The sequence below is a fragment of the Corapipo altera genome, unplaced genomic scaffold (assembly GCF_003945725.1).
Source record: "Corapipo altera isolate COAL_440 unplaced genomic scaffold, ASM394572v1 111, whole genome shotgun sequence".
Lineage (NCBI taxonomy): Eukaryota > Metazoa > Chordata > Aves > Passeriformes > Pipridae > Corapipo > Corapipo altera.
Window position 1 is genome coordinate 603,142 of NW_020884973.1, and position 27,503 is coordinate 630,644.

The following is a 27,503-nucleotide window of genomic DNA, read 5'->3' on the forward strand; positions in this document are numbered from 1 at the left end:
GTGTCCACAGGCTGCAGGCAGCTGTGTTGTGTGGTTTCACTGGAGTGTTGGAGTTACCTGCCATACTCTGAATTTGCCTGCCATGAGCCTGTTGGTGCAAAGACTGAGTGGTGAGAGGAGAGTAGTGTGAGGAGTTGTGTGCCACGTGCTGGCAGTAGGTCTGTCTTTTCCCTGCGCCATTTCCACATTTGTACCTCTGTGCTGGGCTGGGCCCTGGCACTCAGACACAGACTGCTGCTGATTACTTAGTCCTGCTGAAAGTGCTGCAAGAATTAAAGCAGGGATGTACACTGAAAGTCCAGCTGTATAAAAAATGGCCTCCCTCTCTTTAATTTTCTTTCATTTTATTCTTGGTAATGCAGACTTCTGAAGTGATAAAGCAATGCTGCTCCGATTGCTTTGGGCCATTCCACTGGTGCTAGAAAGCTGAAAATATGGGTTAATCTCCAGTAAAGTCTGGCTACTGGTCAATCTGCTTCAAAGTGGTGGGGGGCGGGGGGGAGAAACCACTTTTTACTTATTTGTGTGCATCTTCAATTACTAAAAAATTCATATTGACCTTGTTTTCTGGCTCCTGATCTTTAATGTAAAAGTTTAACACATAAATTAGTGATTAAAATAATTTTCAGAGCAAAAACTTAAATGAGATTTAAATTTGATTTAACGTTAGTGATTTAAATTTAAAACTGTTAACAGTTAAAACAGAACTACCTTAAAAGTGAGTGTTATAAGAAGCAGTAAGTGTATCACTGAGCCACGCTGTGTCTCCTCAGCCCTGAGCACAGATCAGCTCCTTCCACCCACTGGGAATGCTCTGTCCCAGCAGCCCCACACACTGCTCCTTGTCTCTGTGCTGCTGGCTCATTTAAAAACCATTGAGATGTTGAGGTAAGAAATGCCTACAAAGCCATCTTAAATTACGTTGTGATGTTGATGGAAGGAGCAGGGAGTGCCTAGAAATGGTTCTTAAAAGGCGTAGTTCTCTCCTAGCTGAAATCACACATGCTGTAACTGCAGTGTGGCACGAGACTGTTGTTCATTCCCACCACTTCATATGCCAGAGTTTGGTATCTTTTCTTACTCTGGGGTTTAGAGTGCAATGCAAACTGAGATTGGAGATCATCAACCTGGAACTGAGATCATTATAGTTATGCCTGTTTTACTGTGATGTTACTCATTCATAAGTCTTGGCTCATTCTTAATACGGCTTTGGTTCTGAGAATAGATTTGGGGAGAGAGATGAGAAGAGTCTGTATTTGTTTATTTGGGTCCAAAAATACAAATATCCCCCTCTCTATGTTAAACTATAATTCTAGAACTGAATTAAGACATTTCATAAAGTTCTTTCAACAGTCCTTAGGAATACAAATCATCATAGCAGCACTTTCACCCTGGAAAAAATCTGTAGCTGTCTTCAAGTTGATAACAGATAAGTGAAGATAGGTAATAAATAATAGTATGGAAACTCTTCTTGTTTGAACATGCTTTGCCAAAAGCACTGAATATGAAGTTGGGTGAGAAAAAGGAGAAGCATTCTCTCAGTATTACTGAGATAGTTTATGATGACTTAGTGGAACACCTTGCAGCCTACTGTTGCTTTTATTCACAGCTGTTGGAAAGCTGTTACAGCGCCTTTTCTTTCACACAACAAAGTCAAGAGCTAATTAATCGTTAATTGTTAAATGTTCCAGGAGCCACTTGGCTTCCTTAGCTTGTGTGTAATGTCTTCAAAACTGGTGGAGTCACAACCTTAATATTTAAAGCAGTATAACTTGGGTTTGTCTGTGGAGTGCTTGATCCTAGGAAGGGCTGGGATTTTCTCGCTTATGAAAAATATGCATTTCGTTTAAAACAAAACCGCAAATAAACATTTTATCCAGAGCATCTGGTTCAGGTTTGTGTTAGACTTTGTGTGTCTACCAGGGTGTGATTTTCATACCTAATTGGATTAGTAGAAGGCAGAAGAGCTAGTGCATGTCTGTGCATCTGCCCAGGAAGGAGCAGTGATAAGTGGTCTCACCCAGGCAGTGTGCAGGCTGGGGCAGTGGAGACTGTTATCTTGTCTATAACCATTTTCCATATCCTGAAATCAAATTTGCAGAACAAACAGCATTTGGGCTATGCTTCATATTTCATTAGGTACGTGCATCCTCTCGAAATTATTTTTATCAGGCTATGTAGAGATCTTTCTGACATTTGCTTTTGTTTGCTTATAGAGTAATCAAAAAATGTTAGCAATGAATCTGTTTCACATACACACATATATTTTTAAAGTACACTTTTAGACTTAAATGTGCTTTTGTTTAACATCGGAGGAAGGCAATCTGTACTCTTCCACTTGCCCTTCTTCCGGGCAAGGAGGGGCAAAAAAACCCCAGTATTTCAGTGTTCTGTTTCATCTGTATCATCGTTGTTGGAAGAGCTGGTATTTGGCATCAGTTTGGATCAAAAGAACTGCAGTTAGGAAGGCCATGAGGAAGGTTCCATATTATTTCTCCAGAGCATTCTCACTACTGACGAGTTGTTTCTTGAGGCATGTAGCTCTATTGAGAAAGACGTCTTCTGGGAACAAAAGTTTTATTTCTGAAGCAGGGTTTTATATCAATTTAAGTATTAAATGATTTGTATAGATATCATCTACACGATGATGTGACTTATTGCAAGATATGTAGAAACTTTGGTATGTCAATATAAAATATAAAAGTCAATATAAAATCCTAGTATTCTAGATTGTGTAAGAATATCCAGAGAAACAGATGATTTAAGTAACTTTAATAGAATAGACCATTCTTGAATGAGCTCTTAGCAGCACAAGTCCATTCTAATTTACGCATTTTCTTTAATAACCAATTTCATTCTAATCTGCTGAATAACAGTAACATTTAGATTGTTATATAGATTTTAACATAATTTTATCATAATTTTAGCATTTAACATCTCAATATGTGTGCTGTTTGAGCTAAAAAATTAGTTTTGCAATATCCCATAAGATAGGGGTGAGTCAGCAGCTGATGGTACATCCACCTTTCCAGCTTGCTCTGCTTCCGAGGTGCTTCAGAGATTCCTTAACTGCTGAGAGAAGCTGTGTTTGACAGTGTTGTGGTAGTTTTTGTCATCTTTGCATAGATGTCATTATTGTGTTTGCTTAAGATGTCAGCAGAATGAACCAAAATACTCTCTGTGTGTTATTAAAGACCACTGCTATCATCATACTGTAACTAGATGACAGTACATGAAGGCCTGGGGTGACGTGCAGATGACGTGCCCACTCTGCCAGTCCTGCAGGAGCCATCAGTGTGTGGAGGACACTGGGGCCTTTGGGGCACCTGGGGCTGCCTATGGCCTCTGTGACATGAGCCTTTGCTCTATTCACTCCTGTGTGCCTCATCCAGGTGTGGGATGAGATGACTATTATTTATGTTGTCCAGCATTTTTCTCTCTTAGCTTGGATGTGTTTCTCCAGCCAGAGACAAGGCTGTGTGTTTTTCTGTGAACGACTTCAAGGTGTCACCCTTTTGCTTCTGCCTTTAACCTCAGAGGCTGCAGTCTCAAACTTCCCATGTATTACTGAGAATAATCATTGATCAAGTTTCTTGACCAATTTTGATTGATTGGTTTCATTAGTTTTTATTACTTCTGTAAGCCTTTTGATAAATACTCACGTAACTATAATTCTGCTCCCTGCTGGTGATCCAGAGTTGGATCTATTGCTGTGTTATCTGTACAGCATATTTGTGTTTGGAATCCCTTGACTTATAGTATGCTCTGTCAAATTTTGACTATATTTTTAGTTGTTTAATTTCAGCAAAAGGGTAATATTGACAAGCGGCTCTTCAAAATACACCTCTCAAATACTTTTTTATGTTCATAGGATAGACCAGGTTGTTCCTTTCTCCTAAGATCTTGCTTGATTTCAGTGTCCTGTGTTTTGTCTTAAATTCTTGATTGAAATTAGGAGTTGACGAATTTTCAGTGTCTGAGTATCACTATGTGTTTTTATGTTTAAAAATGTCTGTAACTCGTCTTGAACCAAACTGTTGTTTCTAAGGGTCTTATTAAATTCTCTCACCACTCTGCAGCACTTTGTATGCATCCTGTTCCTCAAAGGACCCTCCTGGTACAACACACCAGGCTTCATTCACTCTTTATTCTCTACCATCTTAAAATAGTATTTTCATCCCCACAAGCAGACAGAACAACCTGAATTAGGAGACTACAGGCTCTGCTTTTTTGGTTGTCCTAGCCACCTGGTTTGTTAAACCTCTTTTTTTTTCTGCTTTAGATAAGGAACATCTTTGTCTTGGTATTTTAGCCACTGGTGCAAAATACAAGAAAACACATATTATCAAAGTAAACCTTTGGTTACTATAGGGAAAGGTAGCCATAGGATTAAAGGAGAGGAAAAGTGTCTGAAAACTATTTTCCCTCTTATTTTGCATCAAGCAGTGCTCAGTCAAAGATGTGCCCCACAGCATCTCCGTTCAGAGTGATGGATGGTGGGGGGTGCTGGGCTGGGGCAGGAATCCACAGTCCTGCCGTGTCCTTCTGGCGTGTCAGGGGTGTTATCTTCAAAGGGAGCAGCAGCATCTTGAACATTTTTATGAGTAGGGATTTAAGGTTTGTTTTCATGAGCAATTAAAGAGCTGCCATTTTGGAACTACAGAGGAAAAGTTGTGTGAGCAAAGCAAAACCAAAGCTGCAGAAACTGTAAAAATCGCTGCAAGTGGAGGAAACTAATATTACAACTACACATCTGAAATTTAGATGCATGATGATATAGACAATTAAAAAGAATGCAATGCTTAGTTTAATGATTTATGAGACAATCAAATTGTAAGGAACAAATGTATGAAAATAGTTGAGCACATCAGCCTGAAAATAATGTGGAGAGAAAGGCAAAGACAGTGCTTTGTGTCATCAACTGTGAGGGTTGGGCTGACCGTGGAACAAAAATATTTAAGAGCAGTTCAGTGAGCTTAATAGATATGTCTAATTTAAAGCTTTTCTTGGAGAGATGCATAAGACTGCAGGGGTTTTTGTTTTAAATCTGTTTTAACAAAAAAATGCTTTCCCAAAGCTCTGATGCTTACTTTAATTAAAAATACAAATCGTGGTTTGCATGGTATGTGCTGGAGAGTTATGGTTTTATATTACAGTAATATGTTGCAATTATTATTGAAAACCTTATTTAATTTTTAGATTCAGGTGTAAATCAGTGTTATCATGCAATAAGTGAAAAATGCTGCTCACTTTTTTTTCCTGAAGGTAGCTTGAAGGGCATTAATTAAAAATGCGATTTATTTTAAAAATACTTTTCACTTGAACTGCTGAGGCAAATTTTATGTTTAGTTATGTAAATCTGTAGGAATGCCTTAAAAAGTTATCTTTTGTTTAATCTCACATGTCGCCCCTGGTTCATACTCGGTTGTCTAATAAAGGGTCAGATTTTATTTACGTGGTTAAATAGAACATAAATGTAGACACTTCACACGATGTACCATGTAAATGTAAGCCTTTGTAGTTACAAGTTTTTGTAGCTGGAGAATTGTTTTAAAAGGCATGTAATTTATTAGCTATCAGTAGCTGCTTTATTGCCTTGCCGCGCTGCAGTAATAAATAAAAGAAAGTGAGCTGATTTTACAAATGGCACACAAGGTGCACATTTTGTGAAAAAAGTCTTTTTTTAAAGAATTGGCATTAAATCCTTTTTTGTGATGACAAAGAGGCTAAGAGTGCAAACTGTATTTTCTGTTTATCGAAAACAGAGTCTCTTTTTCTCGAGGGCATTTTTTCCTATGATCATCAAGGGATTTCAAAAGCAATAAAGTGTGGAATCATTGTTCGACTTGAACAGTATTAAAACTTAGGTTTTAATTTCAGTGAAGTAATAAGATTTGAACCTGTCTCACATTACAGCACTGTAAGGCATTTAGCAATTGTATTTTAAAGGAGGTTTTTAAAATGCAGTTCACTTGAAAGCTAACTGTCTGTTGAGTAATTAATAGTTTCTCTTCAGCACAGGCTGTTGTGAATCATACTAAGAAATCTCGGTTTTGTTAATAGCAATTTAGGATAATTGTACGGATGTTAATTCCTAATTAGTTTAAACCTACAATCTTTTTTACCCCTTTCTGAGATGGATTTTCAAATGAAGACAAAAAAAATAGAGCTGAGGGTTTCAGCATAATTTTCACCTTAGAATTAAAAAGAAAGTATCCGTTTTTATCTGTAAATTTCAGGAAACTCTGTTTCTTGGTTAGCAGCATATGTCAGCTTGCCTCTAGGCAGTGGTGAAGTATTTAATCTGTAACCATACTTCATAGCATTCATGCAATTTCTTTTCCAGAATTGCATGTTGAAGATAATTCTGCAGAGCTTCTCTTTTCTGTACTGACACAGGGAACTTACTGGGCTCAGTTTGGCACAGATATTCTCTAGATTCAAACTGTAAATATTTCTTCGAGTTGGTATCTGGGCTGATGAGAGCGCAGCAATACCTGTGCCCTGCAGCTGGAGATGAGCATGTATGATTTTGGAGGAGGGAAAGTTTGGACACAGGTGAATGTTCCAGGCAGCCGTTGGTGTTAGTGCTGGAGCGCTGAGCTATGACCTTCTGTGATGATTTTGAACGGTAACTGCCTCCATTAGCCATAAGGTTTGTTTCTTTATTTTAGTAGATGGCCTAGACTGTAAATATTAGAGGATCTAAAATAAATCAACACATTATCCTAAGGATACAAAACGTAAGAGCTATTTGTGGCTGGGAACCCTTGACAGATAGTTCGGGTGAGGCAGATGATTGCCCGCCTCTCGTATCTGGCTCCCATTGCCGTGCCTGCAGGCAGTGTGGTGTTATAGTTGTATATTGATGTCAGGGTTACTACTGAGTGGCTAGCAATGACAGATGTCTATAATTACAGGCAATGCTGCCAGTATTTCAGAGGAGCCAGCCTATGTTGAACAATTATCTTATTTCTGGCTTGCCAAAGAAGGTTGTTCAAATTGCTGGTATTAGCTGTGGTGGCTGTAACACCTCTCCTTATGCCCTGGGATAAATGTGCAAAAGCGCTCTCATGTACAACCCTGGTGCAAAACCTCTTCAAAATACGTGATCCTGCTGAATTTCATGTGCTTGAGGCTTGATCCAGAGATGTGGAACACCTACAGTGATGTCAGTCAGTACAGTGAAATAGTTTTGGACAGAGAAATTTTAGAGCTATGCAAAGTAGCCCTGATTTTTATTACTTGTTATTAAGTGCCAAACTAATGTTGATGCTTTAGCAGTGAGATTAATTGCACATCAGTATGCTGAGTGGGCCACTCATTTAGGTACAATTAAGCATCTGAATAAAATTTAACTGGACACTTGTAATAGTTACAGGGGCAAGTCAGTGTCCATTACTGCTATTGAAGTACCTGTAATATTGTATCTTTTGGAGTGTTCTGAGTGGCACAACTCTACTCTTGTAATGTGCACAGTAGTGCTTCATTTCAATCATGAGAGGATTCTGAAGCAGCATTTTGACTTCTTGTTAAGCAAATACTTGACTGCATACGTGGCTTAAATTTCTGCAGTGCAGTGTATAGCTCTGATGGAAAGTGCGGCCCAGCACTGTGCTTCGAAAGCTAAAAATCTTCTGCAAGATGTTCAAAAAGCAACAGCTGTTAATAGTATTTCTCAGTTTCCACTATAGTATTTGTTCTTCAAGCCCTGAAGATAAACAGAGACTGCTGAATTAAAACTCTCTAACGGTGCTTTACAAAAATGAAAGTCTAAACAAGACTTTTAAAGCTAAACACCCTTTTAACTAATGGCTAACTGAAAACCTAGTAGATAAACTCATTTCTTTTTTTTTTTTTCTTTTCTGCTTTTCCCAGAGAATGCTTCTCATGCTGCATCAGTAATAAGAGCAGATAGTTCATAGTAAGACTCCTGTATAAATTAAGCAGAACTGTAAATCTTTCTTTCAAGATTTATGGAAAACAGGGGTTAGGAAAGGAATAAATAGATAAATAAATAAATAAATAAAAGCTGAGAGAAAGTCATTGAAATAGAGATCAATTTCCACATAAGAGAAGGTTTAATGCTGGCACCTCATGGGCATTTTATGGAGCAGGAAGCGGGGAGTTAATCAGTCAGGCACCCCAGGCTCCTCTGAGTTCTCTTGCTCAGTTGAGCTAACAGGGAAGGACTGGGGAAGAGGGCCTGGCAAACAGCCTTTGTGGGAACTGGTAATGCCTCTTGCTGTCTTGAGCTTGTGATGACAGAGTATTTCAACAGACTAGGAGGGAAATAACATCCATAACAATGACTGAGCCACACAGAAGATCTACCCTTTCCCATACAACAGAACACTTAGTTGTAATAATAATATCCTAATTTTTAAGTGTTACTTTATAGTAGGTCTCTTTCAATTGAGGATGCCTTTATGCAATGTTTTACTTAAACTAGATTTATAGGTAAGACAATAAATAGTGCATCATTTATGTAATTGGTGTGGGTCCTCTGGTTGCTTACAGACACACCTATGTGGATGGGAGAGTAGCCTACATACAAAGTAGCTCAAAGCCCACCTTAATCTTCAGAGATCCTGTCTGAATCAACTGAGATGTTTCCTTATGGCCTGTTTTGGAGAGTTTTTTCAGTTAGGGAGTTTACTCTAAAACAGCACATTACCTCATTCTCTTGGCTTAGGCTCTAAGTTAAGGGTATTTTGGGATCTCATCTTTTTGAGAGAAGCTGGTCGGGAGTGGAAGTGACCAAGGTTTTTCTCTGCTAAGGAGAGGAGAGAAAAGCCAAGGCTTTTGAAGCCCTCAATTGGATCAGAAGATGAATGATCTGGCCTTGATAGTCTGATTAGGGAATTCAGTTCCATTTTCTGAAGCCATCTGTGGAAGCTGTGTTGTAATGGAGCTTTTAAGTGCTGAAAATTCAAAATACCTGAATGTGATTTAAAAAGTGGGGGAAATTACAAAATGTGTTGTGGCACTTGACACTGAGAACAACACTTATAACTAGCATGGAGGTTCAGTGGGTGCTGCCCAGGCGTGTTAGTCAGAGAGGTGTGATGGCAGAACCCTGTGGCAGTCGCCTCTGCACTGCCTGGGTTCCCAAAAAGACCATGGGGTGGAGGGGCTTCCCCTCGACATGCTACATGCTTCATCTGTCAGGCTGGGGTAAATGTGGTGAAGGTTTGATTTTGCCCTCAGTGTTGATGACAAAATAGTTTAATGTTTCAGGGATAGTTCTCTGCAGCGAGGCCTGAAGAGCTTCAAGGAAGTTATAATAACTTTAGCATTTACACTGTGCCTACGGGTAATAACTTTACTGTAATTTTCTGAAGATTCATTATCCAAAATCTTTATTCATTATAATAGCCCTTATGAAACATACAGAAATCAACATTTTCTTGTGTATTCTTATTTGCACAGTATGAGAGATTCATTGCTCTGTTTTAATTTGTTTCATGGGGTGCGTTTGAGTACATTCCATACAGTGTTGTTATTGAATTTCTGTGACTGTCATTACAGAGCCATACAATCTTTAGGAACTCATATTCTGAGCTTCCCAGCTCTGTAATCTGCTTCACATTTAAGAATTGACATAATTAGCTTCTTCAGAGTTATAATGATAGTGCCAAAAAGAGAAGACCTGAAAAGGCAAAGCAAAGTTAAGCATATCTAAGGCCAAAGAGTAGAGAAGACAGGGAAATAAAGTTCTGATGTGGTTACTGAATTATTTCTGTTCTCTTGGTCTGTATTTACATGCAAGTACTTTGCTTTATAGAACATTGTTTCCACAATTTTATTTCCTTGTCCTTTTGGAAAGCAGCAGGAACAGTTCAAGGGGTTGGAAAGTACATGGTTATCTAACTTGAACAAGTGAACTGTGACTGCCCCATCCCTGCAAGTGTCCAAGGCCAGGTTGGACGGGGCTTGGAGCGACCTGAGATAGTGGAAGGTGTCCCTGCCCATGGCAGGGGGTGGAACAAGATGAGCTTTAAGGTCCCTTCCAAACTAAACCTTTTTATGATTCTATGAAACTTGCTAGATCATAAAAAGTTCTCTGGCACCAGCACTTGTGAACCTGCTGTCTTCCTTCAGCATCCTGACTCCACTGAGGTGATTATAACAGTACAAAGAGAAAAAACAAGGATCGCTGGATCCTTTGCTTTCAAATTTGGTTCAGTATACTTGAAATTGTTACTGATTATTATTGAAGGTATTTTGCTGGTCTGTTCTTTCCCTTCACTGCCATGACCATCGCTGTCACCTCTGAACACAGCAGTGCCACCTGGGCCTGGAGTGCAGTGGTGGGACCAGCTCCAGCTTGCTTGGAGGACCCCGAGTATGTACCTGTGCCTGTGAAGCTCCTGGAACATCGTATCCTAAGATTGCCTCTTCTGTGGATGTTTCCCTGATGTTCATAGCTGTGTGAGGAGGAGTTGGGGATGGTGGGCTATTCTACTGTTAGCTGACATTTTTGGCTATACCGTGGCTTGGTCACATAGCACTGTATTGATACAGGAATTTTTTTGGAAGTTGTAAAACTTGCAGTTGTAAGGATTTGGGACTAATTGTGTCACAGTTTTCCAGGAGTCTTGAACCAGTTGTCTCCTACCGGAAATCAGTTCCCTGCTCCTTACTGGAAGTGTCTGGAGGGCAGTAAGAACATAAGCCTTGGGCTTTTCCTTGCTGGAAGAAGGAAGGAGGAGTGTGAAGGGTGGAGCCCCAGTGACCTGTGGCTGAGTGCCACAGCCCTCTGCTGCCCTTACCTCTGTGGCTCCATGTGGGACCTAAGCTGACGATGAGATCACTTCCACGTGTGATTCCACAGCCTTTTCTGACTCCTTTCACCAGGGTTTTTCTCCGCCTTTTGAGTATGTAGCAAGGCCTTTGTTGTTGAAGTGTGTTTTATTATTACATGTCCAAAATGCTTTATCATTAATTTTTCATAGCACTTAAAAGTCCAGGGGCATTGCATTGCTGTGGTTGGGGGGTGTTTACTTTTCTATTTTTACATGCTAAGAGCGTGTGTGGGTTTTGAAAATGATTTTGAAGAAGGTGTTTAAAGGATCACATTTATTTCAGCTTAAAATTTGTCACACTACAGAACGGTGTAGTTTTTATTGCTAGTGCTGTATTCATGCTGACTTAGAATGACCCTGTCACACGTGAAAACAAATCAGATTGTTGCTGTTAATGAGCTTTTCAATTTACTATTCAGTGGATCAGATAAGTGGATTTAAGAGGTAATGATCCTGCTTAGCACTCAGGCTTGGCTGTCAGATCCTAGTAGTGTGGGAAATCCCCAGGGACAAAAGCGTTGACACAGTTCTTGATGGGATAATGGGAATCAAAGCTAATGGATGATAAAAGGAGTAGTAAGAGTTACAAGGATAATTGTGGATTAAAGCACTGCTCTTTGTCAACACTGACTGCTGTTTTAGTATTTTATTTGTTAAACTCTGATGTGGGGAGAGCCTGGTTTGGCAGCAGAGCACAATGCTGAGAGCTGGCTCCCGCTCCTTTCTCCCACCGGCAGGAAAGGGGGCTTGGAACAGACAGGGGTGGCTGCTGATGGCTTTGCATTCCTTGCTGTCGCTTTTCCTCTTGTCATTATATCAAACACAGAAATTCTTAAACATTGCTAAAATTGCAGCTGCTGTAGCATTTCAGCAGTACACTATTTAGGGAGTGAATTTTTTTTTTACATTGGAAGATTTTTCTAATATATTTTAATATATTATTGTTACTCTGTTTAATTACTGTAAACAATAACTTCACATTTATAGTTTGAATGCAGTAATTTGCAACGTTTAAAGGATTGTATTATATATTATTTCTTTTATATTGTGATTGTCCTTTCACTGCTGATTTTGTCACCATAAATTACATTCATACAATTATAAAAGGATAAATTAGCTTACAAATTAAGTTATCTTTCATCTTGGTGGAGTTTCTGGTTAGAGCTGTAAGTTTGTTTACTTGTGCCTTTAATATGCTGGAATTTAAAGTCTTTGGAACATGAAAATACGGTATTTTTTGTTGTTCCTGTTATTGTTGTTAATATTATTATTAACTTCCTCAGAGGTAGAACACTGGAAGATTGGTGTCTAAGCCAAGTGACAGAGTTACATCACTACCAGAAAGGAGCCTGGTAGGAGCAGGTGTAGGTGTGGTGGCAGAAGTTCGGCGGAGCTGGTGGGGCTGTGGGATGGCAGGGCCGGGAGCTGGCAGTAGATGGCACCAGGCTTTCACCGCTGGGAGCTGCGGCCGAGCTGTGCTGGGGGCTCCCACTGACACCTCACTGCCACTTGACTCGATCACATCATAGGGAAGAATTACACGTAGCTCGTAATATTGGGGTTAGTGTCACTAAAGGTTAGAATGGCTGAAATGACACCCCCTGAGTGATGGCTCAGCCTGAGCACATGGCAGGGTCCGAGCACAGAGTGTGCTGAGCTGGCAGAGTTTGTAAGCAGTATTTTATATGTCACCTTTCTGTTTCTGGAGTTGATTTAACCCAGCGAAATGTTTTTATCCAAACTAAATGCGAGGCTACTAAAACTACCAGGAAATTTTATGAAGATTGCACAGTGCATTTGTAACTGCATCCTGACCACAACTGGGTCTGGCAGGTAGGGTGCTGGGAGAACCCTGCTGGAAATAGGTGTCTTGAATCTGAAATGACGGGAAGAAGTACACAACTGCAAGTTATTTGGCTCCCAAAGCTTTTGTTCTCCATTCAAGAATGGAGAATAAATGTCTGAATTCCGAGTACCAAATTTACAATTCTGAGGAGTACCGAATTTACCAGGTTTTATGACAGGCAGTGCAAGAACTTGGAAGCTCAAGAACAGTGTTGAATCGCATCCCACTGAGTACAGACCAACACAAGGATGTTTATTCCATCCCTTTGCAATTTTTTTATCATAAACCAGGTTTTTTGAATGGAGACTATGTGAACAACAAGGTGAGGTTAATGTGAAAATTCACATCTCCTTTCTGGGAAGAATTGTATGCAAGGGCAAGTAAAAGCCTCAGTCCCCAGATCACGGGACACCGTCAGGGAGTGGATAATCCCTCTCTTACAGGTGCTCCAGCTGAGTTGGATGGACAGGCACTTCTGCCTGTACTTTTCTCCCGCAACCGAAAATGTTGGTACTAGTAAATATCTATAATATGTTATTGTTGAAATGTTCATTTCCAGGTCTATACCCAAATGTCAGAAGCCTTGGGAATAATAGGTGACAACCATTTATGGAAACATTTATGACAAAAATGTAAGTTTGTGCTTGGCTTCTATTCTGTATGTATTTTCTTTTGTCTTTAACTTTTACATAAAATCCACATTTTATTTTGTTGTTAAGTTTACTCTTCGCTAGAAAAATATTTTCTGTGAATTTGAACTGTTTGAAGTAAGGGATAACTATTTTCAGAAGGACTCATATCTTATTTTCTGAAGGTACTGCAGGCCTCTAAATGAACAGTTGCAGCTCAATATTTCCCCCACAGTGCCTGTGTCCCTTCTCAAAATGGCATATGGGACAGTGGAGCTGAGATGTCACAGACATCCTGTCTGATGACAGCAGTCCCCATACCTCCCGCCTCCCATTCCTGCACCCTCAGGTGTCCATGGAATTGCCTGTAAAGCTTCATGGCAATTAGAAGTGGGGAACTGACCAAGTTAAACTAATCTTTCTTTGTTTTGGGGAGGCTTCTTTGGATTTTTTTTATTCAAGATCTGGCAAAATTTGTTGTCTTAAAAATACAGATTCACAAAGGAGGCCTCATACTGAAGGAGACAAGAGGGGTTAGCATCATCTGCCTTCACATCTCCGGTATTTGGCAGAATAAGATGGTATGTTATTGTGGCAGATAAGTGTTTCAATACTCTCTCTTAAAAATATTCCTAGAAAATTACACTGGAGAACCTACCTTTTTCTTGTGCCTCTGCTGCAGCTGCCTTCCTTGGCTACCAGCAGCATTACCAGGATTTTGTCTTTTATTATGTATGGCCTTCACGAGATTTACTACTTTCTCCTGGCACAAAAGAGTTTTGTCTAAACTCAGTTTTGCTTTTCAAGCAAAACAAAATGATCCCTCTGAAAAACTGTGAATGTACATTAAAAAAATCTTGGAGTCCCCAGGAGACGATGAGTTCTGTGTGTGCCTGGAGAAACAAGTATTTTACCTCTTCATTCTACAGTGAGGAAGATACTGCATCCTGTCATTTATTTCCTGTCCTCTAAATCTGACTTACAGGACCTTTAAATACTTTAGTAGACACTTGCCTTACTGGAGGAAGCTCTCTGCTGGTGTCACCAGGTTGGCCATGACCTGTTTAGACGGTATTGAACATGACTTGTCTTTGCTACTGTGGCTGCCAGCCTTGAGAAATAGTAGCAATTAAAACAAGGTCATTTTCTAATATGACTTAACTTTTCTGTGGAAAACAAGGCATAAAACCTTTGCTTCCTCAAAACCAGAAGCTGAGTGTTATATCTTGCCTTAGGATAACAAGAGCACCCATACAACCTTGACATTTATCTGGAGTATGCTTTGAAGACAGGTAAATGGAGGGCAATGGATGGAAAAATACTGATGGTTTCTGGAAGTAGCTCATGCTGTGGTGTGAGGGGCAAGGCTTTTTTTTGTTGTTTCAAACTGCAGTGAAACTTGAACAACTGTGGAAAAAGGAGGAAGAGGGCTGTACTTTGGACAACAGAAACATCAAGGATAACAGATGCATCAGTTTGCTTCTCTTTCTACTTGCTGCCATTGAGAGGAAAACTCTGTTATGTTTGCCAATTGAAGAAATAACATATCATCTAACAAGTTATATGAGCAGTCTTACACGTGTTTAGATTGGAGAAGGCTGTGTTTGCAAACTACTGTAAATTAACAAAAAATATAGGTTTTTAGTGTTATAAAATTTAGTGTTAATAGGTTTGAGTGTTACATGGAAGATTTTAAACAAAAACAAGGTACATAAAAAGCAAAAATCAGTGCTGCTTTTAGATTACACACTGTAGTTTTATTTTCTCTTTTCTCCTGGCTTACTGTATTTTCCTAAAACCATGATTCGTTCATGACTAGATTGAAGATCATTTGATTTGACAGAATGGATGTTACAGCTTGAAATGGACACTTCAGTCAGTGGCTGAAAGAGGTGACTGTGAATCTGCTGGAGAAACACAGTTGTGTTTGTGTCAATTAAAAGAAACAAGCTTCTTCCCAGTGGTAGCATGCCAGGTGGAAAATCTGGGTGTGAAATCATAACATATTGATATGTAATCCAAACCTGACAGTCTGATGGGGCAATCCAGTATGGCAGCATTCCCAGTGCTTTGTTACTGAGAACATTCTGAGCACATTTGTACCAGCAGCAAGCAGGATCCCTGACTGTGAGCCCATTCACCTGCTTCTCCTGTGCATGGAGTCACTGTAACCATGGGGATTTGAGAAAGCCACTAGTCTACTGTTCTGTCTTACCTTACAGATTCAGGGTTTTTTTGAGTAGGTGAAATTTATAAGATGTTATTCCTTAACAATAGGTTAAAAGGAAGCCCTAGGGAATTCTTAGTGTGCACTTTGTTGAGTGGCGTTATTCCCATGTAGTAACTTCACAGCATTTGAGACTGTCTAGTTCCTGCTTTGTTAATGCCAAGGGTTATGTGAGATAGAGGAGTTACACTTGACAGAGTATTCTTGCCTGACTAATGGCATCCAGTCTTTCAAATCCCAAAGTGTTGGAGAAAGTACCTTATAGTAGCCTGCCATTAGCGCTGTGGGATGATCAAAAGACATTGTCAGGTTATTTCCTTCCACTTTGCTATTAAAGGCTCCAATGCAGGATACATGCAGGAAGCATTTTGTACCCAGTGTGAGGAGTAAACATAGCAAATGAGTTCATGGTAGTGAAACAAGTCGTAGTCTTCCAGGACATATTAATTATTTTTTGTTTTGCTACTATTGATTTAACCTCTTCTTGTGTTGCCTTAAGAATTGGGAGCAAAAAACTCCAAGCAAATTCAGTACAGAGATAAGATACAGAGCAGGTCTTTACTGAAGGCCTCCAGGCCACTGGAGTACGAAGGGCGCGCACACCCTGTGTCCAGGGGTTCCACAATTTATGTTCGATCCGAGAACTGCCCACCCCCGGATCTACCCCCAGGCACGCCTCCCTGGAGATTGAGTCAGAGATTCTAGGACCCCTTTCTTCCTCATCTTCCTCTTCTTCACAGCACATAGTGTGTTTGGAGCTTCTCCAAGGTTCCAGGCTTGAAGGTTGCTTTGACTATGATGGTATCTTGTTGTTCAGGCCTGGGGTGCAAATGTTCTTAAACAGAATGAAGGCCTGCCTTGAAAGGGGTCTAAACAATTCTAAAGAATTTGGAAAATTCTATATGAAATGGGGAAATAGGGTTTAGTGAGTGTTTAACTACTGTTCTAAAGTGTGAGAGACTATATAATTATGCTAAAAATCTACATTTACTACACAGCTACTTCTAAAATCTACAAAAAGCTAAAAATCCTAAAAATTCAAAGGGCATCACTTGTGATTACTTACTGGTTGACACAAGGAGTTTCTAATTTCTTAAAGTCTAGTATGAGCTCAGTAATGTTTAGGTGGATAAATGGCATTTTGTCATGTAGGTTTAATCTGTTCTTTGCAATTTGTTAGTGGCAGCTTTGCAGTGGAGGATTATTAGTCAAACTCAGTGAATTCTTTAATTAACAGAAAACAATTTGAAATACTTGTGTCATAGCTACCAGTAGCTGCAGTAGCCACTGTTCAGTTAATGAATTAAAGACTGTGTGGAATAGATATTATTCAACATACAGAAATATTTTGAGACTTGTCAGTGTAATGGATGTACTTTTGACCTTCAGACTGTAGTTCCAAGTACTACTGTCACATCACCATTTATATACCTTTCCACTGGGAATTAATAGATGTACCTTTTACAGAATTCCTGTTAAACTGTTTTTTAGGGGACATAGTTTTATGTAGCCAGAATATGCAATAGTGCCTGTATTTCCACCACAGTCTTACTAGAAATTTTGCGGGATGGTTCTTTTAGCATGCGGTGTTTGCATGCTCTGGCCACCACCTTATGGGAGATGTGGTGGGAGGGGAAAGGCCAACTGAAAGAATAGCTACCCTCATGCTGAATTTTCTAATCTGCTTGTCATCTAAAGTGCTCTTAGCTGTGTTACAAAAACAAGGCTCATCTATTTGCACCACATAAGGAAGAGATTTTCCAAGTCTTTTCAGGGGATTTGGGAGCCCATTTTTCTTGCACTGGGAATTGGAATTTTCTTCCAATGGGAATTGGCTAGCCCAGCAGCTATGAAGCAGGTGTGAAAGCTTTGAAATTTTTTGTTTGAAATGTGTGGATTTTTTTTCCATCTTTCATCACACAGAAAACAAAAACAACCACTTCACCAAACATGGTGCTTTATGGCAGTTGTCATCTTTTCTGGCTGGTAGCAACTTACCTTTCGCAACTGCTTCTTTGGCTCAGCCCCGGGTCTGTGCATCGGAGGGGCAGCAGCCTGTGCATGTACAGGTAGTGCAGTGTTCCCAGAATTCCTTGGCTGTATTGTGGCCTGTTGTCACCTCTCAGAGAAGGGCTTCAGGGCCTCCTGGAAAGAGGATGGATGAATTCTTTAGGCCCTTAAAAATGGCCTGTAAGCCACACTTGAGACCTCGGCATGCAATGATAAATGGAGAAGGTCCCCACTGTCCATGTGACCAGATGGATTCCCCCTCTTTGCACACAGTGTATCCCCACTCTCCAGTGCTCCCTTTGCTGTGCTGACTGAGCTTTGCTTTTGCTTTTCTCCCCTGCATCCCTGATCCTAAATTTTTCATTTTTAAATTGCACTGCATCAGTTTTTCAGTTCTTTCTTTGAGGCTGAGCATTCCACTGCTGTGCTTTACCCACATCAGTTCCCATCCACTGCTGCCAAGGGACTGTCCTGTGCTGGGCACCAGCAGAGCTGTAAACTGCGCCGTGTCTGAAGAGGTGAGTCTCTGAATTGTAAACTGGGGGTTAGACAGGAAATTAAGGACAGTTGGAGGGTTTTGAGGGGCAAAAAAGTCATTAAATGGATATAGGAGGCTGGAAGTGGATATCTTTGCCTTGATTCTTTACCTGGCTGAATACACTAATGACTTGGAATGTGCAAAGATTTTTGATTTTTCTGTGGATTATATGGTAACCTTTTTCCCAGAGAATTATGAATTGGAGTACACGATCATATTATGTCTTCCCCTTCTAGATGTTAGGTTAAAATACACAGCCTCTTAAAATAATACTTTTAAGTGCCTATACTGAGGAAAGAGGTGTTTGGTGTGCTGAAGGGACCCCGTCACGGTGACACAGTCTCAGAGTAAGCTGGGCAGCTGCTTTGGTGCAGCTTTTGGAAGCCTGGGTTTTATTCTTTTCTTCTTACTAAAGGCAAACTAAAAGCAAATATTTGAATTCTTAATGCTGTTCAATTTAGATTTTTCAATTTCTCATAACTTTTCAACATGGAGCAGAGTTACTGTTGCTCTTTTGGGTTTGTATGTTTGTGAGTAGTTCAGTATTTTGATACTGTTACTATTACCAAAATTGGAAATATGCTGCCATTTTTATTCCCACTTTTTTTGTACTTCAGTGCTCATCTCACATAGATGTTTTGGCAAATTTGGCATTGGTGTAGCTATTGATGGAGCTCTTGTGTTCTGTGACTCATCTGAAACTTCATGGTTGGTTCCTCTGTTTCATTTAGTTCATCTTTTAAATCACTAAACCGCTTGAGCAAGAAAGAGACAGGGACACTGGTACTTGGATTTCAGTGCTGTCTTGCCATGATTTCTCTGAAGGCTGTAAATTTTTCCCCTCTTTCATTCCTTGGCTTCTCTTCCTTACATACCAGAAAACTGCTTTTTGTGTTATGAGATTCCTCTCTAGATCTTTAGAAATTTTCTCAGATACTTATGAAGTTTTGTGAATGTTTCTTAAAATACTACATTTTATGTGTCTTTCATCTTGCCTGATATTAGCAAGGCAGAAACAGAAATGGGAATTGCTATGATTGCCTCTGTTCACTCACGAGTACTTTCTTGCTTTTATATTATTGCTCCATCTTTCAGCATCCAAATACAACCATGAACTGAAAGAACAGATGTATATGAAAGTACCCTGAATGTTGGATGAAAAGGCTTTCTTACACAGTTTTAATTTTCTCTTCAGTCACTGTGGCTTCTTGTTTTTCTTTAGATGTCTTGTAACTGGCTTCTGAAGGACAAAGATTTTACTCTTTTGCAAAATAGCCTTTTTATTATTTTGATATTGATGTCAAATCTGGGTAGTTCAAATTCCTTTTTATTGCTTTGTATGGTATATACTTGTTAAGGATTTAGTGCAACTATAAACATCTCCAGAACTCCCCATTGTAGGGATAAACTGTGAATTATGGACTTGTTAGAATGGGCTATTTCTTTAAGGCAATCTGAACTTCTGTAGCTATTCATAGAGATTGTATAAAATAAATCAATATTTGTCTGTAAATTTTAATTGAAGAATTGCTTTGGTAATTGCACTTTTATTTACCTTTTCCTGAGTAAATAATACTAAACAGTTAGATGCTTTAAACTGCATTCTTGAGTTTATAACTTCCTGTAAAAGAAACTTGGTTTATGTGTTGTATACATTCCTTAGTCCATGAATATGTAAAATCAATAATCAATGCTGATTTTAAGGCATCTTTGCTTCAGGTTCTCTATTCCCCAGACTGAAATCCTACTGCATCCCAGTGTACATAGCTGGTACTGATGACACCTCTTACATCATTGTCTGTCATCAATGGATCTGACAGCTTAAAGTCAGAATCACTGTGCATTTTCTACAGACATGGAAACTAAGACATACAAAGCTGAACAGACTTATCTGACTGGCAGTTTGAGGTACACTCTCACTGCCCAGGGCACAGTACAAAATGGAGCAGAGCTCAAGGAGTGTTTGGACAGCACTGTCAGGCACAGGGTGGGATTGTTGGGGTGTTCTGTGCAGGGCCAGGAGTTGGACTTCAATGATTCTTGTGGGTCCTTTCCAACTCAGTATGTTCTGTGATTCTGTGGTCAGGAATAGGTGCCAGGGCTTCCGAGCCAGGAAATCATGCTACCTTTCTGTTTGAATGGGCTAGTATCCAAAGGGAGGGGGCAGAGGCTGGAGCAGGCTCTGCTCGGGGGGCCCAGCAATGGCCCAAGAGGAACGGGCAGGAACTGATGCCCAGGAAGTTGCAGCTGGACAGGAGGAAGAACTTCTTTGCTGGGCAGTGACCCAGGCCTGGAGAGAGAGCAGAGAGGGTGTGGAGTCTCCTGACTGGAGATCTTGCAGAGCTGTGTGGACACAACCCTGTGCCATGTGCTCTGGGATGGCCCTGCTGGAGCAGGGAGGTGGGACCAGATGAGCCACTGTGGGCCCTTCCAGCCTGAACCATTCTGGGATACTGTAACCTCATTTGAAACAAAAATTAGATTCCTCTACTGTACCGGCTTGTTTACCCCTTTCATCTGAAGGCCAGTGCCTCCTCTTACCTCCTGATGAACCAAGCAGGTGAACACCCCAGGCTCCATCCCCAGCCCCTCGTGTGTCTCTGCACTGACCCACGCACTCACAGCAGCAGCTGTGCGGGGTCCTGGCTCTGTGTTCACATCTCACCCTTAACCTGGGGAAGGCTGTAGAGGAAGTGTTGGCTGCATGATTCCACAAAAGGCTGACTGAGTTTGCTGTTAGAAATGGTAAGTGGTTTGATATGGTGCTCCCCAAGAATTGATAACCGGACTAGTGTTATCCTATAGCATAACTTATGCATTGGTTGTTAATCAGAGTATACTTCTGTGTCTGAGAGGGGTTGCAGTTAGGGAAATGCAGTATCTCCTATACATCTTGAGTTTAGTTAAGTGTTTGGTGTAGGGAAGAGGAGAATTATGGATTAGTACAAAAACTTCAAGGTGGAATATCACTGGGAATTGGATATAGCAGTAGTGCTATGAATTGGCCCATAGTTTTTCTGTGCCCCTTTTCTCCTGTGGAAATTTTCCTAGGGATTTTATAGCAATTTGGTTTTGTCTTGTGAAATATTAGGCAGATAAATACTACAGAAGTTAAGTGGCCAGTTATTGTGATGAAAAATGAGTAGATAAATATAAGTAAGGGTAGCCTCCAGATAATATATTTCATTATGACAGATAATGGATTTTTTAAAAATTAATTAATTTGTTATGATGTTACAAAAAAGTTTGAATCCCTTGCTCAGGAAAATGACGTGATGTGTTTTTGTAGCATTTTCTGTCTCATAAATGGAAAATTCCAAGACCTATCACAGAAATACATTTGTAATGTAATCATAGAATCACAGAATGGTTTGGGTTGGAAGGAAACCTAAAGATCATCTCGTTCCACCCCTTAGTGAGCAGGGACGCTTTCCACTAGCCCAGGTTTCTCCAAGCCCTGTCCAACCTGGCCTTGGACACTTCCAGGGATGGGGCAGCCACAGCTTCTCTGGGCAACCTGTGCCAGGGCCTCCCCACCCTCACAGCTAAGAATTCCTTCCCAATATCCCATCTAACTCTGCCCTCTGGCAGTGAGAAGCCATTCCCCCTTGTCCTGTCCCTCCGTCCCTTGTCCCCAGTCCCTCTCCAGCTCTCCTGGAGCCCCTTTAGGCCTGGAAGGGGCTCTCAGCTCTCCCTGGATCCTTCTCTTCTCCAGAGGAACCCCCCCAGCTCTCCCAGCCTGGCTCCAGAGCAGAGGGGCTCCAGCCCTGGCAGCAGCTCTGTGGCCTCCTCTGGACTCTCTGCAGCAGCTCCATGTGCTCCCTGTGCTGTTCCCCAGGGCTGGAGGCAGCTCTGCAGGGGGGTGTCACCTGAGGGGGCAGAGGGGCAGAATCCCCCCTGCCCTGCTGCCCACACTGTGGGACCAGCCCAGGGCACAGGGGGTTCTGGGTGCCAGCGCACACAGCTGGGACATATTGTGCTTCTTGTCAACCCACGTGTTACTACACTGAGCTTTTACACTGCACTTCTCAAAAAGAGGAAAGTTTGTTATAAAATGTCATTTTTATTGTTTTGTTTATTCTAGTGTTACGAACATTAAATACCGGGGAAGACGTGAGCCCATGATTTCAAGAACTCTTCAGTTTCCAAATGACCTTTCTGGTGGATATCCTTTTTATTGGATATGGTACAACATATTATTTGGAAATAATAAGGTAAAAGTTAATATGAGTCTTCTGTTGTTTTATATGCCACATTTTTAAACCAATTAGGATATTAATCTTGATTCATTTTGGTTTATTTTTTCTATGCATAGTTTTTAAAAGGTGTGCTTATTTCTACCTACTTTTACCAACAAAAGACAAATCATATAACTAGTTGCTTATGGTCATCTGTCCCAGTCCTAATCTTCTTGAAGTCAATACCGTTGATGAGTTCAACAATATTGAGAACGGAACTGATTCTGTTGGCAACTGAGAAGAGGATTGGTTCTGCTTGGAGGATGAGTCAACTAAGGTATGAAGCATAAGCTGGATTTCAAACACAAGCCTTTTGACATGTTTTGTTTTCTGATTCCAAGTTCCTCACTGTGTCAGTGTTATCATTACTGTTATCATTACTGCTGATAAACCAGCCTGACCTTTGCATGTGGATTTTTGTCTGGGTTCAAGTATTTTTATAGTATTCTTACCCAGTCGTGGATGCTAACTTGCTATCTATTGCAAACCTTGTGTGTCTTATTCTAATTAATATTCACTTACCATGAGTTGGAGAAGAATGTTTGCTCTTTGAATTTTCAGTCAATCGAGCAAGAAGATTGAAAAAAACCCAGTCTAGCAGTGGTGTTCGATGTGACACAATATTTAAAGGTATATGACAGTTAATAAACCACCAGGGTGCATGAACTCATTCAACATTGAAATCCTTAGCTGTTTTAAAATAAGACTGAATTTTCAGTAATTTTCTAGAGGAGGTTGTTACACAAGCACAGGGGAAGACACCTGGAATATGACAAGTGGTATCAATTTGTTTATCCATAGAACTCTAATCACGTAAGAATAATATATTTCCTTGGGTTGAAAGATGAGTGTGGGTTTTCACATTGCGCAAGTGAATTTTATTTAATGAAAACCATACAAGGTGTACTTGTGTATGTTTACTTCAAATACCATTAAGCAGCTCACTTGATAGTTTAAATATGCATGTGTTTATGTTCTCATGGCATCACAGAAATGAGACTGGGAAGGAGATGGAAATGAAACATTACAAAGGAATTTGACAAAAACAGAAGGGGAGACATTTATTTCATGAACAAGATTTATGAAGGAACTAATGAGCTCTCTCCTGCTTTCTACCAGAAACTTATTGCTTTGCTAGGGTTCAAAACACTTTCAGAATCCCCATGAGCTGTAACACAGTGCACCTAAACTGGGAGGGCTTGGTTGTTTCTGCGTGTTTGCTGACAGGATCAACCTTGTGTTGCTCCTAAAGCCAGCAAGCATTCAGCATTTCATGTTGTCTTCTGGAGGCTTGCAAAGGCATGTATTCCTGTGGGAGCTCTCCAGAAGTAGAGTCAGGATAAACTATTGGTGCAAATAATACTTTCCAAGGCTGAAATGTCTGGATAGTTTCAGTGTTCCAATTACTTAAATTATATTTGCAGTAAATGAGTTTCTGCTCATGAAATAGATGTAATAATATCAGGACCTAGAAAGGATGAAAAAGTAGATATTTAATAACCTGAGTTCTCTTGAAGAGTAGCATTGTGGGGTTTTTCTTTGCAGAAACTGGCTAACTACTGACAGAGTGGTTTTAGACCCCTCTGCGTACCCAGGATGTAAAACAGCACTGCCCTCATAAATACACATCTTTAACAGCAATTTGAAGTGTTGAAAGACTAGCAAAAAGAGAGATTAGCTAAAAACATAAATACCCCAAATGTATTCAATTACTTTCAATGACAGTGATTCAAACAGGAGCTCTGAGAACGGTGACTTTGCTGCATAGAGGGGTTGGGTTGAGCCAAGGCAGCTTTAATGCTGCTTCACTTCGCCGTGATCTTGTATTAGTTAAGTTTAAAATTGTGTTCCCCGGCAAACCATAAAAGATTTCGAAAGTATTAGACACCCACTTTTGTGCTGGAATTTAATATGCAACTTTTTATTGGAAAATAATCGTTCTTGTCTGGCGAAATCCACCATGCAATATTTCTGTTAGTAGGCATAATGCAATAAAGACAGGGAGGGCTATTTATCACTACAAATTTTGAGGATTTCAGGATTCTTTTTATTATTTTAATATATTTCTTTGGTATTAAATCAGAAAAATGATAAATTACACCTGTCGAGGCTGTTTTTCCTTTTTCCCAGAAAATGATGTACAACCTAATTTCACTGGTCATTTTGGCTTTTAAAGATATGTATTTTTTTCCTATTAAAAACTCTACCAATAGGGGTTTTTTTTAATAATAATACTGAAGTACTTTTTATTTCAAACATATGAAGTAGTTTATAACTACTTCCTGGCATTGCAAACTTTGACCTTTTCACATTATATTAGGATTTTTTTTAAAGGCATTAAGTATATATTGCACTGAAAGAAATAGTGTATTGTTAAGATGCTAGATCCAGTGGATCAATTTTCAGTATTTGAAATAGATTAAATTGTCGCTAGTCTGAAAGGTTACAACAATAATTTATTTCATTTCAGTACTTTCCTGTACATAATCAGCTTTTACACAGTCTTAGAAATCAGTATTTTTCTTTTTTTAAGTGTATAATCATCTTTTTCTAAAGGATAATGTAGAATTAGAAGCAAAACATAATTTCAGCAAATGTAATATATAATAGGAAAAAAAGAAGAAAAACCATAAGAAGGTATCAACAAGAAATGATTGGGGCTGGTGTCATGGTTTCCATTGCTTTCACAATTACTCCAGGTTTGCATATTTCGAAATGTATTAGTCCAATCTGATTTCAAAGCTCAGTTATTTGAATTATAAATCATTATGTCCCTCCTAGCTGATCAGTTGTGAAATATCTTTGAATTCATTTGCATAATGGAATATGTTAGTTGTTCCTTTATGTCTGTGAAGCCACAGTGCTCCCTCATACATGTTTAGTTCTTTCTACTAATTAACTTTTCCTCTGTATATTTTTGTAGCAAAATAAATACAGTTTCATTATTATTTTGTACAGTAACTTGGGATAAAATACTTTTAGTCTCTCAAACATTCTTAATCCTTGTCTTTGTTAGCCTTGTGTTGCAAAAGGCTCTGCCTTGTAACAGGGCAGGGAGCCAACTATGTAGCTTTGCAATATAAAACCAGGTAATGCCATGTCAGATGTTATGGATTGACAAGAGAAACAACTCTCAAAACTTGATTAGGAGATTTTCCAATAGAAGGCAACTATAAAATCTGCTCTTACAATTTTACCTGTTTAAAAAGAATTTAATCTACTTAAAATGAAAAGGGAAATTGTTTATTCCCATAAAAGTTATTGAACTCTAGTCAGTGATGTGTAGGAATGGCAGAGTGAAGCAAGCACTCAGAAAAAAGCCCCAGTAACAATGGTAAGTGTTGTGGGTATTTGTGAAGTCTCTGTGTGTACAGGACTGCAGGAACACATCCTGGGTGTTGCTTATGAGCTCATCAGTGGCAGCAGCATTGCTCAGTGAACTACTGAGTCCTGTGTTTGTAGCATTCATTGTAGAATATACAAACCCGTAAGTAATTTCCTTCATTTGGTGCCTTCCATGCTTAGGAATGTTTCTGAAGTTTTGAAGTTTGAGTTTTTCTATGGCATTTCTGAGAAAGTGCACTGATGTACTGGGATATTGCAAAACCTTTTATATCCCCATTTTAGAGATGCAGAACTGAGACAGTGGAATTTAACTGAGTTTCTGTACGTCATACAGTGATTTCATGTCAAATGAGGGAGAAGCAGGAGTCAGAAAATCCCAGCCATTGTTTTGGCCACTCTCATGCTCCTGTTTTGCAAACGTGGCTCGCAGCAGTCGCTGCTTCAGTGCAGAAACTCTCAAAGGTGCCAGCATGGCTCTTTTTGCAAGACACAGGATTATCACCTGTATCCAGCCCCAGATGCTTGAATCATCTGAGACAGAGAATGTGTGTGTGTGCTCATGCTGTTAAGAAATGTCATAATTCACAGAGCTAGGAAAGGATTTGAATTGTAGGAACAGGTCTGAACCATCTGATTTAAGGGCTTCTATAACAGAGTTTTTGCAAACTCAACTTTTTATTTAATATGATTTCTTGTGCTTTTAAAAAGAAACCTTAAGAAAAATATTATTTTGTCATATGTAAGTACCTAGAAGATGTGATCTGCAGAATTACTGCAGTCCAGGAGATACACTGCTCCTGCATCAGTGTGCAGCTCCCTGGGTCCTTGGTATCCAGGCAGGTGCAGACACGCTGGAGCTCATCTTGCTCGACCAGGGCCGGGAGCTTTGACCAGGGGTCAGGTACCTTGGCTGATCAATGCACAGAGTACCCAGCAGCCCTTCCCCAAGGCCTGTGGGTAGCAGTCTGGTGGCTGAGGCCAGGTGAGGCTGCAGTTACCTGGGCTGTCACCAGTTAGCCAGCTGTGCAGTGGAAGATTTTAGTTCATGTGTAGCAGGAGTCAGTTAATTTGCTTTCTGCTTTATCAAGTTTGAGAAACTGGGGTTTCTGTGGAAATGCTCATTGATACATCCAAAATTCTCAGCTGTACCCTCTTGGTATGGACTTTGCTATGGCTCTGAGACTGTATGCTTGTAGGAGATTTCCATTCAGGTCTTACATGTCTGAAAATACTTTCAAAGAATCACAGAATTGTTAGGGTTGGAAGGGACCTCTGGAGATCCAACTCTCCTACTGAGGCTGGGTCACCTGGAGCAAGTGTCATAGGAACATGTCCAGGTGGGTTTGGAATGTCTCCAGAGAGAAGACTCCATGACCTCCCTGAACAGCCTGTTCCAGTGCTCTGCCACCCTCAATGTAAATAAGTTCTTCCTCATATTGAGATGAAACTTCTTGTGTTTTAGTTTATGGCCGTTGTTCCTCGTCCTGTCTCTGGGCACCACTGAAGAGTCTGGCACCATTCTCTCACACCCACCTTGTAGATATTTATATGCATTGATCAGATCCCCTCTGTCTTCTTTTCTCCACACTTAACAGGCCCAGCTGCCACAGTCTATCCCCATCACAGAGATGCTCCAGACCCCTCCATTATCTTTGTGGCCTCCTCTGGATGCTCTCCAGGAGCTCCGTGTCTCTCTTGTCCTGAGGAGCCCAGAACTGGAGGCAGCACTGCAGATGTGCCTCCCCTGAACACAGAGGCAGGATCCCCTCCCTGACCTGCTGCCAGTGCTCTTCCTGATACCCCCAGGATCCCATTGGCCCTCCTGGCCACAAGAGCACACTGCCAGCTCACAATCAACCTGT

The 27,503-nt window shown here is 40.2% G+C and overlaps 1 protein-coding gene across 2 annotated transcripts in view; it reads left to right on the forward strand.

Annotated features, from left to right (window-relative positions):
- RANBP17 (RAN binding protein 17) overlaps positions 1-27,280 on the forward strand; it is an 87,570-nt gene extending 60,290 nt beyond the window's left edge. Inside the window, exons 2-4 of one of the 2 annotated variants that reach the window (XR_003531233.1) lie at positions 22,143-22,272; positions 22,374-22,573; positions 27,237-27,280. The gene's annotated coding sequence lies outside the window, so the exon portion shown is untranslated. The remainder of the gene's footprint in view (positions 1-22,142; positions 22,273-22,373; positions 22,574-27,236) is intronic. The other variant, XR_003531232.1, reaches the window with a different exon arrangement.
- The last annotated feature ends 223 nt before the right edge of the window (positions 27,281-27,503 follow it).